A 15,816-nucleotide genomic window follows, 5' to 3' on the forward strand; every position below is an offset into this window, starting at 1 on the left:
TGAATAAGTCATACTTATGTCATGCTCTTAGGTTGTAAAAGCGGAGGAGGAAAGCTTGGAACAGGGATCCCTAATCTAGAAAAGGATCCATCTATCAACCTTTTCCTGGTCCCCCAAGAAAAGGTTAATCTTAATCTTAAACTTCAGAGTTCTTTGGTTTAATGAACCAATCTTCTCTGGTTAGCTAAGAAGTCTTCATTTTCCCCTCAGGGTTCTCTAGTTACCACTAGATGAAGAGAGAAAGTTCTACTAGTCTCTAGCTTTTGTTTTGCTCATCTCTTTTGTTATTAGTTTTGTTTTTGCCTTGAAGCCTGAGTTACCTTAGTATGTATTGTTTTATTTTCTTCTTTTTTTTATGATGCTTTCAGTTCTGGAACAAGTGTGAAGAATGTGCAGGTTTGTTACATAGGTATACATATGCCAAGGTGGTTTGCTGCACTCATCAATCTGTCATTGACATTAGGTATTTCTCATAAAGCTATGTTGCCCCTTGCACCCCACCCCACAACAGGTCTTGGTGTGTGATGTTCCCCTCCCTGTGCTCATGTGTTCTCATCATTCAATTCCCACTTATTAGTGAGAATATGCGGTGTTCGGTTTTCTGTTCCTGTGTTAGTTTGCTGAAAATAATGACTTCCAGCTTCATCCATGTTCCTGAAAAGGACAGGATCTCATTTCGTTTTATGGCTGCGTAGTATTTCATGGTGTATATGTGCCACATCTTCAAGTCTACCAATGATGGGCATTTGGATTTGTTCCAAGTCTTTGCTGTTGTAAATAATGTTGCAATAAACATATGTGTGCATGTGTCTTTATAGTAGAATAATTTATAATCTTTTGGATATACACCCAGTAATGGGATTGGTGGGTCAAATGGTATTTCTAGTTCTAGATGCTTGAGGAATTTCCATGCTGTCTTCTACAGTGAGTGAACTAATTTAAACTCCCCCCAACAGAGTAAAAGTATTCCTATTTCTCCACAGCCACATCAGCATCTATTGTTTCCTGACTTTTTAATAATCACCATTTTGAGTGGCATGATATGGTATCTTATTGTGGTTTTTATTTGCATTTCTCTAATGACCAGTGATGATGAGCTTTTTTTTCACATGTTTGTTGGTCAAATAAATGTCTTCTTTTGAGAAATGTCTTTTCATATCCTTTGCCCACTTTTTAATGTAGTAGTTTGTTGTTTTCTTGTAAATTTGTTTAAGTTTTTTGTAAATTCTGAATATTATATCATAGATAGGTAGATTGAAAATTTTTTCCCCATTTTGTAGGTTGCCATTTCATTCTGATTCCCAGGTATATCCCACAGACCATGGCTGAACAACGGATAAAAGGAGTGCTTAAATAGAGGTATACAATGTGAGAGCAGCTAGGGGACTGCCAAAGATTGAGCAGCCCTGAACACCTGGAGCTCCTTGCTTTTATTCAGTACAGACATAATACAAAAAGCCTGGAGCCAACACAATCTGTGGGTAATTAACATTATTGTTCCCCCTTCGGGGAGCAGTCTTGCGCATGGTAGGTTTCCGGACAACATAAGTAAACAAGCCTATTTAAGATAAATTCTCCTACACTCCCTTGTACCTATTCATTGCCCTCTACCTTAGGGTAAGAGAACAGCTACCTTCAGCTTATTCTTCCCTGAAGCTATGCAGAGCCTTCTGACCTTTCAGAAGGTCTGTTTCTTTCTCTGTAGCTTCTTCTGCCACTCTGACTGGCCTCCTACACTCTGACGATAGTTTATTTTGCTGTGCAGAAGTTCTTTAGTCTGATCACATTTCATTTGTCATTTTTGATTTTTGTAGCAATTGCTTTTTGTGTTTTAGTCACAGAGTCTTTGTCCATGCCTGTGGCCCGAATGTTATTGTCTAGGATTTCTTCTAGGGATTTTATGGTTTTGGGTTTCACATTTAAATCTTCAATCTATATTGGCTTAATTTTTGTATAAGGAGTAAGAAAAGAGTCCAGTCTCTGTTTTCTGCATATGGTTAGCCAGTTTTCTCAGCACCATTTATTAAAGAAGGAATCTTTTTCCCATTGCTTGTTTTTGTTATGTTTGTCGAAGATCAGATGGTTGTAGATGTGTGGTGTTATTTCTGAAGCTTCTGTTCTGTTCCATTGCTCTAAATATTTACTGTAGCTTTATAGTATAGTTTGAAGTCAGGTAGCATGATTACTCCAGCTTTGTTGTTTTTGCTTGTGATTTTCTTGGCTATATGGGCTCTTTTTTGGTTCCATAGGTAACTTAAGGTAGTTTCTTCTAACTCTTCAAAGAAAGTCAATGGTAGCAGAATGGGAATAATATTGAATCTATAAATTACTTTGGGTAGTGTGTCCATTTTCACAATGTTGATTCTTTCTATCCATAAACAAAATTTTTTTTTTTTCATTTGTTTGTGTCTTATTTCCTTGAGCATTGGTTTGTAGTTTTTCTTGAAGAGGTTCTTCAGGTCCCTTGTAAGTTGCATTCCTAGGTATTGTATTCTCTTTGCAGCAATTGTGAATGGAAATTCATTCATGACTTGGCTCTGTTTGTCTAGTGTTAGTGTATAGGAATGCACATTGATTTTCCATCATGAAACTTTGCTGAATTTGCTTATGAATTTAAGGAATTTTTAGGGTGAGACAATGGATTTCTTAAAATACACAATCATGTCATCTGCAAACAGAGACAATTTGACTTCCTCTCCTCCAATTTGAATATCTTTTATTTCTTTCTCTTGCATGATTGCCCTGGCCAGAACTTCCAATATTATGTTGAATAGAAGTGGTAAGAGAGGGCATCCTTGTTTTGAGCCAGTTTTCAAAGGGAAGGCTTCTAGCTTTTGTGCATTCAGTATGATATTGGCTGTGTACTTGTCACAAATAGCTATTATTATGTTGAGATGTGTTCCATCAGTGCCTAGTTTATTGAGACTTTTTAATATGAAGGAATGTTGACTTTTATCGAAGGTCTTTTCTGCATCTATTGAAATAATCATGTGGTTTTTGTTATTCTTTCTGTTTGTGTGATGGATCATATTTATTGATTTGCATATGTTAAACCAGCCTTGCATCCCATAGATGAAGCCAACTGAAACGTGGTGGTTAATGTTTCTCTATCCTGTTGGATTCAGTTCGCCAATATTTTCTTCAGAAATTTTGTATCAATGTTAATCAGGGATATCGACCTGAATTTTTCTGTTTTTGTTGTGTCTCTGCCAGGTTTTGGTATAAGGATGATGTTGGCCTCAGAAAATGAGTTAGGAGGAGTTCATTTTTTTCTATTGTTTGGAATAGTTTCAGAAGAAATGGTACTAGTTCTTCATTGTACCCCTAGTGGAATATTCCTGTGAATCCATCTGATCTTGGGCTTTTTTTTTTTGGTTGGTAGGCTGTTACCTACTGCCTCAATTTCAAAACTTCTTATTGGTCTGTTCAAGAATTCAACTTCGGCCAGGTGTAGTGGCTCACGCCTGTAATCCAAGCACTTTGGAGGCCAAGGCGGGCAGATCACCTGAGGTAGGGAGTTCAAGACCAGCCTGACCAACATGGTGAAACCCCATCTTTAAAAAAAAAAAAAAAGAATTCAACTTCTTCCTGGTTTTGTCTTGGAAGGGCATATGCATCCAGAAATTTATCTATTGCTTTTAGATTTTTTAGTTTATTTGTGTAGAACTGTATGTAATATTTGATGGTAGTTTGTACTTTTGTGGTATCATTGGTGATATCCCCTTTATCACATTTTATTGTATGTAGTTGATTCTTCTCTCTTTTCTTGTTTGTTAGTCCAACTAACAGTCTATCTATTTTAGATAGCTAGGAGCAGGTTGTTCAATTTTCACAGTTTTGTAATTTTGAATGAATTTCTTCATCCTGAGTTCTAATTTGATTGTACTGTGGTCTGAGAGACTGTTTGTTAATGATTTCCATTCTTTTGAATTTGCTGAGTAGTGATTTACTTCCAATTATGTGGTCTACTTTAGAATAAGTGCCATGTGGTGATAAGAAGAATGTATATTCTGTTGATTTGGGGTGGAGAGCTCTGTAGATACCTATCAGGTCCTCTTGGTCCAGAGCTTAGTTCAAGTCCTGAATACTCTTGTTAATTTTCTGTCTCATTGATCTGTCTAACATTGACAGTGAGGTCTTAAAGTCTCCCACTATTATATGTGGCAGTGTAAGTCTCTTTGTATGTCTCTTAAACTTTTTTTATGAATCTGTGTGCTCCTGTATTGGGTGCATATATATTTATGGTAGTTATCTCTTGTTGTTGCGTTCATCCCTTTACTGTTATGTAATGACCTTCTTTCTCTTTTTTGATCTCTGTTAATTTAGTCTGTTTTTTCAGAGACTAGGATTGCAATGCCTGATTTCTTTTGCTTTACATTCACTTGGTAAATATTCCTTCATACTTTTATTTTGAGCCTATGCGTCTTTGCATGTGAGATCAGTCTCCTGAATACAGCACATGGATGGGTCCTGATTTGCCAGTCTGTGTCTTTTATTTGGGGCATTTAACCCATTTGCATTTAAGGTTAATATTGTTAACGTGTGAATTTAATTGTCATCGTGATTCCAGATGGTTATTTTGCACATTGTTTGTGGTAGTTTTTTCATAGTGTCACTGGTCTTTATATTTTAGTGTGTTTTTGCACTTATTGCTACCAATTTTCCTTTCCATATTTAGTGCTTTCTTCAGCAGCTCTTGCAAGGCATGCCTAGTGGTGACAAAATCTTTCAACTTTTGCTTGTTTATAAAAGATTTTATTTCTCCTTCACTTATGAAGCTTAGTTTGGCTGGATATCAAATTCTGGGTGAAAATTCTTTTAAATAAGAGTGTTGAATACTGGCCCCCACTGTCTTTTGGCTTGTAGGGTTTCTGCAAAGAGATCTGCTGTTAGTTTTATGGATTTCCCTTTGTAGGTAACCTGACCTTTCTCTCTGGCTGCCCTTAACATTTTTTTCTTTACTTCAACCTTGGAGAATTTGATGATTACGTGTCTTGTGGTTGCTTTTCTTGTGGAATATCTTAGTGGTGTTCTTTGTATTTCCTGAATTTGAATGTGGCCCTGTCTTGCTAGGTTGGGGAAGTTCTCCTGGATAATATCTTGAAGTATGTTTTTCAACTTTGTTGCATTCTCTTTATCACTTTCAGGTACACCAATCAATTGTAAGTTCAGACTTTTTATGTAGTCCCATATTTCTTGGAGTCTTTGTTCATTCCCATTCATTTTTTTTTTTTCTAATCTTGTCTTCATGTCTTATTTCAGCAAGGTGGTTTTCAGCCTCTGACAGCCCTCCTTCCACTTGGTTTATTTGGCTCTTGATACTTGTGTATATTTCATGAAGTTCTTGTGAAGTTTTTTTTCACCTCCATCAGGTCATTTACATTCCACCCTACACTGGTTATTATAATGACAGTTCCTTTAACCTTTTATCATGGTTCCTATCTTCTGTGTTTTGGGTTAGAACATGCTTTATTTAGCTGAGAGGAGTTTGTTATTACCCACCTTCTGAAGCCTACTTCTGTCAAGTCATCAATCTCCTTCTCCATTCAGTTGTGTGCCATTGCTGGAAAAGAGTTGTGATCATTTGGAGAAGAAGAGTCATTCTGGCTTTTGGAATTTTCAGCATTTTAGTGCTGTTTGCTTCTCATCTTTGTGAGTCTATCTACCTTACGTTGAGGCTGATGAACTTTAGATGCAGTTTTTGTGGGGGTCTTTTTTGTTTACCTTGTTGTTGCTGCGTCCTGTTTGTTAGTTTTGTTTTTTTTTTTTTTTCCCAGGAGTCAAGTCCCTCTTCTGCAGGTCTGCTGCAGTTTGCTGAAGGTCCACTCCAGACCCCATTTGCATGGGAATCACCATTGAGGGCTGCAGAACAGAACAATTTCTGACTGCTCCTTCCTCTGGAAATTTTAGCTCAGAAAGGTACTGACCTGATGCCAGCCGAAGCTGTCCTGTATATGTCTGCTGACCCCTGTTTGGAGTTCTCTCCCAGTCAAGAGGCAGGGAGATCAGGGACTAACTGGAAGAGTAATAAATCTTATACAACACTTTACAAATTTTTATGGAAAAATCATATAATATCCTTTGGAATTTACTCCGTATGTTAACACAGAGTTCTTTTGCAAGATTAATTTTTACAAACCTCCCACAACTTGTTTAAAGCTTTAGCTTTATCTTTTTAAATTTAAAATAATCCTTTAATCCTCTAAACTAGGCAAAAATGTACAATCACATGACTTCATATAATCTTTTACTAAAAACACATTTTAATTTATTTTTTATTATTTATTTATTTATTTTTAAAAATAGAGATGGGGTTTTACCATGTTGTCCAGGTTGGTCTCAAACTTCTGACCTCAAACAATCCATCCACCTAGGCCTCCCAAAGTGCTGGGCTTACAGGCATGAGCCACCATACCCAGCCACATTTTACTTTTTTTACATACCTTGTATGTAAATCTATTTTCAGTCATCTCAATTACATGTTATAATGGTAATTTGTAGTCATTTAAAAAATTTTATTGTAAAACCTGGTGAGTTATTTTAATTATGTACTAGGCACAGATAAGCTCTGACTTTTTCCAGCATAGTTGGAGGTGTGGTTAATTCCATATGTCCCCAGTATTAACTAAAGTGTAAAGCAGGCAAGTCAAACAATTTTCAAAAACCGAAGAAGTTTGTTACCTTCAGGCATTTAGCAAACCTAGACTCTGACCTGCATAGTTTAGACCACATGTTTACATTTCAAAGATACTTGTATTTTATCAACATTTTTAAAAATTATTTTTATGTCTCAAAGATTAGTCAAGCTAACTAAAAAGGCATTGTAGCTTTTATTTTTTCTTCAAAAATATTTGACCTAAGTGCTTAATTTTCACTAAACCAATTAATTAGAGCTCTTTTTTATATAAACATCACACACATACAACTAAAAAGACAGAAGAAGATTCAGAAGTTTTAAAACTTTTTATTTGGAAATCTCCTAATTAGATTACTTGCCTCAGGGTGGAGTCCTTCAAGAGCCAGGCTAGGAAAGCGTGCAGTTTCTAGGGCCTAATAAGCAGATATGTCTTGAGGATAAAAACAGATTTTGAGAGGGATCTATCTGTTTTTAGTTCCTGATTGTTTGTTTTTCCCAAAATAGGGTCCAGGGTGCCTTCTCTCTTCCTTCCAAGGAGTCCTCTCAGAAGTTATTTAAGGGCCTCTCATTAGTACTTGAAGAGTGGTAAGATAAAATGGAGTAAAGAAATTCAGTTGACCAAGAATTAAAAAAACAAACAAACACTTTTTCCAAAGAAACAAGATCAAAGAAGAGAAAACTGTAAAGGTCTTGGATATCAACTTTTAATTAAGAGGACTTTTGATCATGGTGTTATATAAGAAAATCCTTTTGAATCCCTTATTATCAGACTTTAGCCATGCCAAATGGCCAATAATTTTGGCTTCTGAACTTTACCAAAGGTAACTTCACAGGTGAAACCAACAACCCTTAACTAAGGATATGATTCAACTATGAATCTATGAGGTATTTTCAAAGAGGTGGTAAGCAGTTTTTACAAAATATGGAATCTTTAACCTAACTCAGAGTAAGAAAGATTTATGAAAGGAAGCTAGAAGTTATTCATGTAAAGAAAATGAACCAGCAAATAATAAAAGTTACACAGATAAAAACCAGAAAGTACTTATTCCCTAAGCCAGGATTGAACATGGGTTGCCATTGTATAATGGCAGAGACCAAGGGAAGGTACTGTCACATGAATACAAGATCAAGCTCCTAAGGACATTCAAAAAGATAGAGAACTCATTCAGTTTTTTTCCCTCTTCAGAGACCAAAGTTTGTAACTGACAAATTTGCTGGGATGGCTTGAACAGTGGGTTAATGGATTCTATCCTAAGGTATTCCTTCTTATGACAGAAACATACAGAAAGATACACAAAGTAGATTGGCTACAGCTTAAGACTAGCCTCACAATTCTTTTTTCATTAACCAAAACTTTACTGAGGATATAACAGTGATTTTTTTTTTTTTTTTGGTATTTATTCTATTGGTTTGCACAGAGAGAAGAAGGCGAGAAGTCTCACTGGTTAAAAAAAACCCTTTTAGCTTTTTGCTGGCATATGAAGCTTCTGAGTTCCCTTCCCTCGAGCGATGGAGCCTTTTGACCCTGGAGTCTTGTGAAGGAGGAGCAGACAAAGATTATCTGATACTATAAAAGTTGTCCTTCCTTATGAGATTTGCTCAGTTAGATCTGTAATTTATTCCAGGTTTATTTATTTATTTATTTATTTTTAAAAAGCCAAATAGTTTAACTTTTCCCAGTTTTGGTGGTGCATCTGAGGGAAGTGTCCTGGGGTATGGGAACACAATTTTCCATCTGTGAAGAAAGGACAGAGGAGGAAAAAGGAAAAAAGAAGGCATTATGTTTCAAAGGAGTCCCAGTGATTCAGGCTGCATTCAATAGCAGTACAGAGTGAAGACTGCTGGTTACTCATCTGGAAAGAGGGGAAAATGACTTCCTTTAATTCCTTTCTCTTCCCAGTGAATACCGAGGGTACACGAGGGAGAGAAACAAAAGGCGTCCATTTTTTTGTTTCATCTTTATATTCCCAAGTTCCAGCATCCTTGGCAGGGTGTCACCCATGGGTGCCAATGTAGCTTTCATCCATATGTAACAGGGAGGCCTAGAGGGTAGGAATTATTTGCACCTACATGTTCCCTATCCTTCCTGCTGCCAGTAACCTCATCTATGCCATGGATGCTAACATGATCTCTATTCATAAAATTGGGAGGGAACTAATCAGCGTGAATTAGTCATGCTCATGTGAACCGTGCTCGTTGACTTTTGTTGTCATCTGTCTCTGGATCCCTCACATCCACTTTTCCTTTCTAGGACTTCAACTCTAATGTTGGAATTGCATTTGGGACAAAAAGGTGCCTCAGGAGGGTGCATGGACTCTTAAGTTTGTGGTGGTCCTCCTCAAACAAGAGAATAGGGGATCATAAATTGGGGTCCTGGACTAGTAAGATGTCCTTTAAAAGGAAGAAAAAAGCCAAAAAACTCACATAGAACAGCTTCCTGTATTTGCAGGCTGTGTTAACTCCTGACATGGCAGAGAAAATAACAAAACAAACAAACGAACAAACAAACAAAAAAGCTTAAGCACAGGAAGTCGAAGGTGTCCGACCTACCCTCTACAGGAAGACAGAGCTCGTTCAAAGAAAACTGGGCCGCAGGTTAAAAGAAAGTCTTAAGTTCAGGCTTTATTGAGAGGAAAGAGCCTCCGGGCTGGCCAGCCAGGAAGAGCAGGAAAATGGCCACGCCTGCTCAGGGGAGCAGGGTTCTTTTATAGGGGCTGAAGGGCCAAGGGAGTGGGAAGGCCGGGAGAGCCGAGGTGGCGGGCAACGGTTGGTCAGTTTAAACTGCCGGGCGGGGAAGCCGGGCGGCGGGAAGCTGGGGAGAGCTGATGAGGCAGGTGGTGATTGGTCAGCCGGTTGCTGGACGGGAGGTGGCTGCAGCTGGGGGGGAAGGCCAGAACGGTATGTAGAGTGAAAGATAAGGGAGCCTCTTTGTGTGCGGGGTGGGGGGAGAGCTTTCACGACAGGGACAGAGTTTTCCAAACATTCCCGACTCCTTAAAAGAAAAGAAAAGGGAGGGGGGCAGGGGCGTCGGTTGTCTCTCTGGCTACTTCCTGCTGACAAGGGTCAACGGGGGGTTTTGAAGAGGTTTCTTTTCTTAAGGAGCCTGGATGTTCGGGGAGAGGTCTGCTTCTAGCACTTGTTCGGGGTAAGGTTGGAGCAGCATTTGGTGGATGGTGACTCGAGTTAGTTCTTGAAAGCGCCGTTGTAGGAACTGTAGAAAACAAGGAGCAATAAGTAAGATTAGGCAAACGGCTATCAGGGGCCCAAGCAACGGGGACAAGAGGGTATACATAGAGGAAGACCACCACGCTGTAGCTTCAGCTGAGAATTTTTGATTCTGCAGGTTAACTTTAAGTTTCTGGAGGTTCTTGATTTGGGTTTCTACTAGGCCAGATTCATTAATGTAGTAGCAGCACTCTTCTTGTAGGAAGATGCAGGTTCCTCCTCGTTCGGCGGTGAGCAGGTCTAGAGCTCTTCGGTTCTGTAAGGCAACTTGGGCAACTGAGGTAATCTGTCGTTGGAGTGATGCCAACGACTCAGCAGAGTCATCAATAGCAGTTTGGAATTGTGAGGTTAGCCGGGCTATGGCTTGGTGAGAGTGGGTTAGTGCTCCTCCTCCCAATCCCGCTGCAAGTGCTGAGGTTGCAAGGGAGAGGCCTATGGCTAGGGGTAGAAAAGCAGCCCGCTGGGTGCGGTGGAGCGGTACTTGTAGCATTTGGAATTCGGCTGATGAATATATAGTGAGTCGGGGGTCTAAGGTCACTGGGAGGCATAAGAGAGTTGAGGATTGGCCAGTGTGGAGAGTTTTTGTGAGGGTTTTGTTACACCAAAAAAAAGTTCCCTTTGGGGCTGTCAGATTAGTGGTTACCAGTATGGTTTTGTTATAGTTGGGGTAGTTTCGGCCTAGGGAGTAGCATATTGGTAGCTGCGTAAAATCAAGTGGAGTGTAGAGATTTACTTCCTTGATGGGGGAGAAGGGAGAAGTTGAGGCTGACAGGTTGAGAGGAATGGGGTAGGGGACTGTGATGAAGGGAGTCTGTCCTAAGGAGGCACACATGAGGCATGAGGTTAGGTCAGTTAATCCTGAGATGTTAGCCAACTTGATTCCTTCTTTGAGGAAGGTTAGCCAGGAAAACAGAGACGAGTGGGGTTGCAGTTGGGTATTTAGGGATTGTTCTTGTAGGCTAATAGCAGAATGGACTTGGTGGGCTGTATGTATGTATGTCCGCCAAATATACAGGTGGGAAGAGGGATATGCGGTGTCTCGGTAGTCATGTAAGGCAGCTTTCTGGGGGCTTTTCCACCGGTCATTCCAAGGGTCAGGTATGAGAAGAGAATACCGTGTGGAACCGATTCTGACATTTCCTTCTTCATCTATGTCTGGAATAATTTTGAGTTGGGAGAGATCGCTTAGGGTGGCTCATGGTTTTGTAGCTGCATGTAGTTTACAATAATCCCAGGTACATCCCATGCAGGAGCGCCAGGGAGTATTACTGCATTTTCCTGATGGTTGGTCATAGTTGAAGCATATGACAGGTAAAACCCCACTTCCTTCATGGACATTGTAGAATTTAGTAAAGTTCAGGTATATGGCGCTTTGGCATCTGGCTGCGGGGCAGTCGGAAGTTGCAAGAAGATGGTTGTGGCTGTATGGGGGGTGTGTTACGGATGAAGGAGGTTTTGGTATAGTTTTCAGTTAGGTAAAATCTCCATCTGTAAGGGGTGTGGCTGCTAGGCCTTGGTAAGTTTGACAGATAAAGGGCCAGTAGGAACAGCCTTCCAGCATGAGGGGGGTCCATGAGGGGCCTTTTTTACTCGGGACAGGTGAACCCAAGATGGGACTTCAGCGACTTTTATGGCTGATGGGGTGGTGAGGATGATGGTGTATGGTCCCTCCCACTTGGGGGTGAGGGGCTTTGGGGAGAGGGATTTAATAAGAATTGAGTCTCCAGGGGAGAGTTTTTGTGTACTTTCAGATGGCTGGGTGGGTTGTGGAAGAGAGGCGTCGGCGTGCTCTCTGAGAAGGTTTCGAAGGAGAGTAAAGTAAGGGAGGTAACTGTCTAGAGGTGTGATTTCTGGCAGTGGGGGAGTTGAAAGTAGGAAGGGGCGACCATACAGCAGTTCAAACGGGCTAAGCTGCGATGGGCCTCGGGGGCTTGCTCTTAACCTGGTGAGGGCGATAGGAAGCAAGGTCACCCAGGATTGGCGGAGCTCAAGCATGAGCTTGGTCAGATGTTCTTTGATGAGGCCATTGGCCCGTTCCACCTTACCAGAGGACTGAGGATGGTAGGCGGCGTGTAGCTTCCACTGAATTCCTAGAGAGGCAGAAACAGCATTAGTAACCTTGGAGATAAAGGCTGGGCCGTTGTCTGACTGTATGGTGGCCAGGAGTCCAAAGCGTGGGATGAGGTCTTGAATGAGATGAGTGGCTACCGTCGCAGACTCAGAGGCTGTGGGGTAAGCTTCGATCTAGCCTGAAAAAGTGTCAACAATGGTTAGCAGATATCGGTACTGTTTGTGCTTTGGCATATGGGTAAAATCGATTTGCCAGTCTTGGCCAGGTAGGAACCCGTGTAGCTGATGAAGCTGGCGCCGAGGATGACAGGAACCCTTGGAATTAATTTTTTCACAGACCGTACAGGAGGACTGGACTTCTTGTATGGTACTGAGGAGGTGGTGGGGGTGAAAAAGTGGGTTGAGGAACTGGTATAGGGCTTTAGGTCCAATGTGGAGTGAGTTGTGGATGTCTTGGATTATTTGGTACCTTTGCTTTTCGGGGAGGATGAGGAGGTTATGCTTGAAGGCCCAGTCCTCTTTGAACCATACCCCGGGGGTAGACTGGAGGATTTGAAGTTCCGAGGCGGAGTATTGGGGGCTATATGACTTGGACAGGAAACAGAGAGTGGAAGTGGGTGGCGGATGGTTTCTTGCCGTATCTTTAGCCACCCTGTCTGCAAAGGCATTCCCTGTGGCCACGGGTGAGTTCAGGGACTGGTGCTCTTTACAGTGGACGATGGCTACCTTGCTAGGGAGTTGGACAGCCTGGATAAGGGCAGCAATGAGTTTTCCATTGAGGACGGGCATGCCCTTAGTGGTAAGGAAGCCCCGTTCTTTCCAGATCATGCAGTCTGAGTGAGCTATGAGGAAGGCGTATTTGGAGTCAGTATATATATTTACTTCTTTGTTCTGGGACCAGGATAGGGCCTGGGTAAGGGCGACTAGTTCGGCCTGTTGTGAAGTGGTCCCAAGAGGAAGGGGGCGGGTTTCTATAATTTCAGAGTGGGTTACTATAGCATAGGCTGCTCTCCGTGGGCCAGTGGGATGGGGTATAGAGCTGCCATCAACGAATAAGGTGATGGAGGCAGATGGTAAGGGTTGAGGGAGCAAGTCGGGGCGAGGGGACTGTGCTAATTTGAGGATTTCAGTACAGAAATGTAGGGGGCTGGCGTACGGAGGGCAAGGGAGGAGGGTAGCCGGGTTTAACGAGGAGCAGTGGGAGAGGGTGATGGTGGGGTTCTCAATAAACAGTAGGTGAAGCAGTTGGATACGGGAGGGCCTGAGTTGGGGCAGGGAGTGTTGGCTGAGCAGTTCGGTCAGCCTGTGTGGAGAAAAAACTTGGAGTGGGAGTTGTAGATTGATCTTAAGGGCTTCTGTGGTTAGGGTGACCGCGGAAGCTAGGGCTCTAAGGCAGGGCTGCCATCCTCGTTCAGTTGGGTCAAGTTGTCTAGACAGGTAGGCTATTGGCAAAAGGGTCTTTCCTATTGGTTGGACTAACACTCCTACAGCCGTGTGTTGTTTCTCGTCTGTGTATAACTGGAAGGGTAAGTTGGGATTAGGCAGGGCTAGGCTGGTGAAGGTACATAGAGCGTTAAGCAGTGACTTGAACGCCCAATTGACAGAACCTGGTGAGGAAAGTGGTCCCTCGGGGGCTTCTGCAGCAGCATGGTATAGGGGCTTAGCTAGTAAAGCATAATTAGGTACCCAGTGGCAAAAAAACCCTACTAGTCCTAGGAAGGAGAGGATTTCTTTCGCTGACTCAGGGGCCTGGAGAGCCTTTAAGGCTTGTAGTCAGTCGATTGTGATGGACCGTCACCCAGGCGTGAGCTGTATACCTAGGTAGGTGACGGTGGGTGAGGCTATTTGTGCTTTGGTGGGCGACACCCGGTATCCCCTATCTCCTAGAAAATTGAGTAGGGTGGTGGTGACCTGGATGCACTCCTGGCGGATGGGAGAGCAGATAAGAAGGTCATCTACATACTGGAGGAGGTGAGAGGGCTTGAGGTTGCAGTGGAGCAGGTTGGTGGCGAGTGCCTGGCTGAACAGGTGGGGGCTATCTCAGAAGCCCTGTGGAAGCAATGTCCAGGCCAGTTGTTGGGACATGTTTGTAATGGGATCATCCCAAGTGAAGGCAAAGATAAAGTAGGAGTTAGGGTGTAGAGGTATAGTGAAGAAGGCATCCTTTAGGTCTAAGACTGAGAAGCAGGTGGTCCCTGGAGGAATGTGAGAGTGAATGGTGTATGGGTTGGGGATGACTGGATGTATGGGAATTACGGCTTCATTGATTAAGCGCAAGTCCTGGACCAGTCTATACTGTCCTGAGGGTTTTCGTACTGGGAGGATGGGGGTGTTACATGGGGAGTTAATGGGGATTAGGAGGCCTTGACCTTTTAGTTTCTCTATGATGGGTCAGATACCCATTCGGTGGGCTTTAGAGATGGGAAATTGAGGGTGGGAGAGAAAACGAGGCGAGGAGTCTTTAAGGCGGACCTGAACTGGCTGGTGGTGTGTAGTTACAGAAGGGTTGTTAACGTCCCAGACCTGAGGGTGGACTCCGGGGAGTAGTTGGGATAGGGCCTTTTGGGGTTCGGTATCTGAGGTGAGGGCTAGGAGAAAGAGGCTGCATGGGTTGGCAGTGGGGAAGGTTATGACGGCCTTTAGTTTTGAAAGGATGTCTCATCCCAGGAGGGGTACTGGGCAGGTGGGGATTATTAAAAAGGAGTGGGTAAATGGAGTGGAGTTATATGAGCACATGAGCGGTGGGGTTTGGTAGAGGATACTTGGGGTCCCGTCGATTCCCGTGACCGAGACCTGGGAAGGGGTAAGACGGCCAGAATAGGAAGGAAGTACAGAGTAGGTAGCCCCTGTGTCCAGGAAGGAGACACTTTTACCCGCTACCTGAAGTGTGGCCCTAGGCTCGGCGAGGGTAACCGGAGTCGGGGAGCCAGGGCCCTGCTAGTCATCTAGCAGCCCTAGTAGACTGGGGAATGGAGCTCCCTTGGAGGTCGGCTCCTGGCAGGCAGGCTCCGCCCTACCGAGGGTGACCGCCGGCTGCGTAATGCCAGTGTGTCTGTTTTGAGGAACTGGCACCCTGGGGAAGCTGGGGCAGTCTGACTTCCAGTGTCCCGGGAGCTGACAGGTAGGGCAAGGCTTAGTTGGTGGCCGTGGTTGTGGACAGGCCCGGGACCAGTGTCCTTCCCTTCCACATTTGAAACATGCCCCCGGAGGGGTATGGGTTTCAGCCTTGGGCTTTTGGGTCCCTGCTGGCCTTAGGGCTGCCACTAGGGCTTGGGTCTGGAGGGCAACCTTCTGCTTCATGCGAGTTTGGCGGGCAGCCTCAGCTGCATCTTCCCTGGCATTGAATACTTTAAAGGCCATTTTTACCAAGTCTTGGATGGGAGTCTCTGGCCCCGCTTCTGCTTTCTTTAGTTTCTTTTTTATGTCGGGTGCTGATTGGGAGATAAAATGGGAGGCTAGTACAGTGGCCCCGTTTTGGGAGGCTGGATCTAGCCGAGTGTACCAGACTAGGGCTTCTTGTAAGCAGGCGAGAAAAAGGGCGGGATTCTCATCGGGTAGTTGGGTGACTTCTCTTAGTTTATCATAGTTTACAACTTTGTTAGATACATTATCCATTCCCCTGAGGAAGTATCTAATCATGCGGCCTCTCTTGGGTATATCAGACCCTCGACTAGCCTGATAGTCCCATTGGGGGTCCTCACTTGGGATTACTTCGGGGCCTAGGGGGATCTGGTTATGTATAGCATGATCTTTATCTGCTTGGTGTCTGGCTACCGCTAGGATGCACTCGTGCTCTTCTGCAGTGAGAGTGAAGGTACAGATAACGCGAATATCATGCCAAGTGAGACTGTAGGCTTGAGTGAGGTATTGGAATTCCTTAATAT

The sequence above is a fragment of the Callithrix jacchus genome, chromosome X, assembly GCF_049354715.1.
Source record: "Callithrix jacchus isolate 240 chromosome X, calJac240_pri, whole genome shotgun sequence".
In the NCBI taxonomy this organism is placed as follows: domain Eukaryota; kingdom Metazoa; phylum Chordata; class Mammalia; order Primates; family Cebidae; genus Callithrix; species Callithrix jacchus.